Source organism: Megascapheus bottae, chromosome 7 (assembly GCF_031878675.1).
Source record: "Megascapheus bottae isolate mThoBot1 chromosome 7, mThoBot2.hap1, whole genome shotgun sequence".
Lineage (NCBI taxonomy): Eukaryota > Metazoa > Chordata > Mammalia > Rodentia > Geomyidae > Megascapheus > Megascapheus bottae.
The window spans coordinates 56,339,901-56,345,352 of record NC_143515.1 but is presented as its reverse complement, the minus strand read 5'-3'; the positions used below and the strand labels follow the sequence as shown (position 1 = coordinate 56,345,352).

General features: G+C 35.3%; 1 pseudogene; it reads left to right on the top strand.

Moving 5' to 3' along the window:
- Nucleotides 1-2,309: 2,309 nt before the first annotated feature.
- LOC150060832 (dehydrodolichyl diphosphate synthase complex subunit NUS1 pseudogene) lies at nt 2,310-3,866 on the top strand (annotated as a pseudogene).
- The last annotated feature ends 1,586 nt before the right edge of the window (nt 3,867-5,452 follow it).

The window sequence follows — 5,452 nt, the reverse complement described above, 5'->3', positions numbered from 1 at the left end:
CATTTGCTGTTCAGATGTTATAGATGATATTTTGCTCACGTGTGAACTTTTGATTGTCCCACATTATGGAGTTTTCAAAGTCCAAACTAGGTTTAGTTAATGGTAAGGTAACTTAATGCTCATTTTCATAGCTTACAATGTTTGAGGATTCCAGGAACCACATCTGCTGATTTCAAGTGGCCTTTACGGATGCCAAATTTATTTTCTGCGTATGTCAAGGTAAAAAGCTAACCATTACATAGTACAGGTTATTCTTAACTTGCTTGGAGACCGAATTAGGCATAATACTGACTCTACATGGCACATTCAACTGACATGACTTCAGGTCACTCTCCTACAGATAAAATGTTAGAATAACAAAAGTTCTTTTACACTTACACTGGACAGGTACAGCTGGCATCCTTTTCCTCCAGAAAGGATACAACATTGACTTTCTGCAGTTGTTTGCCAGCCTTATTGGACACAGGAAGGCAGCAACGAAGTGGAAAGGGAACGTAATCACCTTCTCTTGGAACAAAAGTGGGAGACAGAAAACCTGTGATTCTTTACACACAGAGCTTCCCAACAGCTACATTTTCCTCTTCTCTCTTCCTGGTGGTACTAACTGAAAATAGAAATCCAGTGTAACTTAAGCAGAGAAATGGATGTCAAATTGGCACACGGTAGGAAGTTTGGAAAGTAAATGCTAAAGACATCAGGAGCCAGGTTACTTTAAAAAAATAATAATTAAAATGCCAGTAGCAATCAGCATAAAGAATACCACCACAGCAATACTGCTGCATGATGTTTAAAAGTGAAAATACAGACTGCATGTTTTTCTCACCTATATACTGAGTTATTCAATGAGACACCTTTCTGGCAACAAAAAAATTATTCCCCCAAAAAAGGGAGTCAATCTCTTTTATTCTTTCAAAAGCCTTCAATATTTAAAGTAAAATTATAATTTTAGAACTATCCCTTATTTTTCAAATAACAGTGATGTTGGGAACAGTTTTCAATCGCTAATGCCATACATTTTGGAACCATGTGTGTTGTGAGTGGAATCATACCAGTTAAAGCAAAGTTAGAAAGAATAATTATCAGGATTTCCACAATTGCAAAGCCTTGCCATTTGAACAATCATTTGTTCCAATTCAGTAGGATTTTAAATAAAAAGTATATTTTATCCTTCCAGGTCTTTCACAGTTTGGCAAATATCAGTGTTTTCCTACCATTCCAAAGGTGGTGGTCACAATTTTATAAGCAATGCACAGCTGCTTTATTTTTCTGTTCACTATGCAAAAAGATCTGTTGACCAGATGTCTCCTGTTGACTGCCAAAAGTGTATGGTGGTCCTCAGAAAGAGCCTTTTGGTATTGAATAATATTATGTCATCCTCTCATGCACACCCTGACTCATACTGACAGAATTCAGGGTAGAAAACAAGAATTTAAACATCTTCATGATGTTCATAATAACATGGAAAAAAGAATATTTGTTTGGTTGGAGTAGAGGAAGGAAAGTAACAATGAATAGAACTAAATGAAATCAAGGTGATAAAAAAACACATCAGACATCAATCAAAATATACTGTATACATAAACTGCTTTGTTAAATGGCAACTCCTTTGTACAACTACTTAAAGATAATGAAAATAAATATAAACTAAAATATCATTTAGTCCATGACTTGGATGAATATAAGTTCTTATTTACAGCATGAAATTTCTAGCACAACTTCAAGTCCTCACTATCATCAGTTAGTTGTTTCATATATGCATAATCTCCACAAATAAATAAATATACATATATATCCATATATTATATACATGTATGCATTAAACATATATATAAAGACATATATAATATATAATTTGATGACCAACAAGGTTCCCATCTTGGGAAAGAACAAAGGGAAGACCTAAAATATTAGAGACCAAGCTCCTAGTTAGCTCTGGTAAGACCACAGCCAGATCTGATCATTCTTCATATTCAGTTGTACATCCTGCTTGTTTTTCATGAAATACTTGTCTCTTCATAATAAAACTATTCCCCACCAGTTTGAATGGATTTCTATTTACTCTAACACTGTGCCTTAACATATAATTCCTTAGTGGAATTCAGAAATGGTTGAAATGATTTTTGTTTTTAGGGAATGATTTCTCAAGAAAAGCTGGAGAAACTACTTCTTATGTCTCTAGACTCACTATGTTAGCCAGAGCAGAGGGAGCTGGCCACTCATTTCAGTGGCTAGATAGTAGAGCCACTGACATAGGAAACAGGCTCCACTTAGCTGCTAAGCCCTGACATCTATTGCCAAAGGGAGATGCTATGAGCAACACAGCTCTCTCAGCCCTACATCCTGTCACCAGCTATAGCTACATATATTTCCAAGCTGTCAAGGTGATAAAATCTTTGAAAAAGCTGGAACCACTTGCATTTATCAAATTTAGAGTAGTCATTCAAGGACTATTTTTCTTTGGTTATCTTCCTCACTTAGGAGAAGAAAAGAATACTGGCTTTCTAAGAAAATGGATGGAGGTTAAGAATAAGAAATCACTGAGGGGGGCCGCCGAGGGAGGAGGAAGATGGTGGCGGGGGCGAGGAATTTTCAAAAGAAATAATTCCAGATTGATGGATGAAATTTTAAAACAGCAGCAGGAACTTCTGGGCCTAGATTGTTCCAAATATTCAACAGAGTTTGCAAATAGGAATGAAAAAGATGATCAAGTTTTAAATTGCCATAGGGCAGTGAAGGTGCTGTCCCCAGAAGATGGAAAAGCAGATATTGTGAGAGAAGCTCAAGACTTCCGCCAGTTTGTAGCCAAGCAGCAAAAGAGATCCACAGACTTGGATGTAGATATGTTAGACAGTTTACTTAGTACGAATGGTTTCCCTGATCCTGATTTGGTATTGAAGTTTGGTCCTGTGGACAGCACATTAGGCTTTCTTCCCTGGCAAATCAGATTGACTGAAATTGTCTCTTTGCCTTCCCACTTAAACATCAGCCATGAGGACTTTTTCTCTGCCCTTCGTCATTATGCAGCCTGTGAACAGCGTCTGGGAAAATAATGATCCCTGGTTGCGCAATTTTACTTCAGGCTTTTGGAGAAAAGGACTCAAGTGACACTGATGTTTACAAAGCACCTATGAAACCCTGCATTCACCTAGTTCATATTCCTCATAATTTATCAACAAACACAAAAAAGTGTCTTACTTGAGAGTGAATGAGAGAGCGTGTGTGTGTGTGTGTGTGTGTGTGTGTGTGTGTGTGTGTGTGTGTGTGTGTATGCGCATGGAAATAAACTTATAAATGGGGGAGTGTCAGAACGAAGTACACAAATCTGCGACTCGGAGCAAATAGCAGCCGTGTTTTAGGAGCTGAGATTTCAGATTAAAGAATTCAGCCCTTGCCACTTCCCTGTTTCTGTGGGGAGTGGAGGGAATGATTGGAGCTGTCTTGGTTGTCGTTTGGGGTTGAAGAAGGAATACCTTTTGTCCCGTCTTTTTCTAGTGACCAAACTTTTATTTTTTAAAATAATATATGGACTTGTTAAATGGAAACATTCTGAGTTTGAGGAGCTTTAGAGGAATGAAGTTGTTCAAAGTATCCTCACTGTCAGGCAGAGGGAATACCTGTCTTCAGCTCTCCGTCCATTTCATTTCTTTATTGTAATTCAGGTAATGTTATCTGAGAGTGTTGCTCTGGTGTCTGTCCTGAGGGGTGGAGATTATTTGAAAAAGAACTCATACACTGAAATATAGAATTAAAATTTTTGCTTATTGAATACTTACATATTGAATTAGTCATAATCAGATTAGTAAAGCAAATGTTGATCTTAAAAGTCAAGGTAAAAAAATTCTCCAAAAAAGGAAAGTAAGTTTTAACTTTTTTTTTATTTTTTATTTTATTGTAATTGCCAGATATTTGCCAGATAGAAGATGAATTAATTCACATACATTGATACCCTTTCACATGTCTTGGTACCCATTTCCCTCCCCCTTAACTTTTTTTAATATAATGAATAGTATCCATGTAGTGCCCAAAGTTAGTTTAAAAATAAGCCTATATTTTCATGAACTTTTTATTTAAAATAAACATTTGACAAATTTCCAAGGCATTTATTTTCCCCTCTCCCTCCCCTACAGTAACTGGTTCCTCTTTGGAATAACATTTGGGAGTTTTATTCATGAAATCCCAATGGTAACTTAGTATAAAAGAAAAATACAATTGAGCCCTACATAGGAAATAAGATTTTACCAGAATGTGCAAATACTTAATTTTACATTTTCTTTTTTATGGAAGAGAAAGCACTGGTTCTGTTATTTTTAAAATGAATAAGTGATTTCTTTAAGTATTTTATTAGTATTCCCTCTTGCTGATCCTTCAACAGAAACTATTTGTATTTGATGGATGTTTTTCCAAAAAGAATCTTATCAAGAAGTATACAATGCTTATGCACATTTAGAATGGATTAGCTTAAATTCTAGGTCTCAGAAGTCTGCAAAATAACAGTGGAAGTCTGGATTTAGAAAGCATGGTCTGGAATTGCTTGCCAGATTCTAAAGTGATGAAGAAAAAAATGTTTCAATGTTGAATTACAAAGCCCCATTTATGATTTTTAAAATATACTTGAAATAAAGATGATTAAACTAAAAAAAAATCACTGAGTAGGAATTCCACCCACTAAGATTCTATGTTTAATGAAAGAAAAAGGTTTACAAGATCTAAAGAAAAACCAAAGTATAATGTTTACATATACATATATGGAAACATTATAATGTTTCCATAAAAAGAATTGATAAGAGCATCATTTTATCTTTAAGCGCAAATCAAGACTTCACATATTAATCTATCCATGTTGAGGGTTTTTTGGGGGGTTGTGTGTGTGTTAACCATACTGACTTAAAAACTGATTCCAGTATTGTTTCTAGTATACAGCAAGACCACTACACTACATCTCAAGCTTACGGATATATTCTAATATTAGAGCTTGAAAGATTAAAAAAACAGCCACAAAGTAAAGGTTCAAGACTTAAAATTCATACTTCTATTCTCCATGTACTGGAGTAAGGATAATTTGAAATAAATTATGCTTTATCAAGATCTTCAGGGTGTAGCAAGAATCCGTTCATTTTCTTACCTCTAAAATACTAAGAGAACACACAGTTCCCTTTGAAATCCAAGCCCTCACTGGAGTCTGCTCCAAGACACATAAAACCTATCTGTTCTGTCATTCTTTCACAATGAGCAATGTTCATGTTTTTCTTTCCCTAGAAAAAGAAAATACCCCCCCTTACAAAAGTCCAACAAATATCCTTTCTAGACTTTTGTAAGGAATTTATAAGGAATTTACTGAAAACTGAGAAAGTCTGTTTTTTAAGGGGCATATCACCTAAAGAATCAGAAAATAAACAGGCATAAGCAGATTTCTATGTCAGCCAGGGACTAAAGCTAAAGCTCTAATGACTCT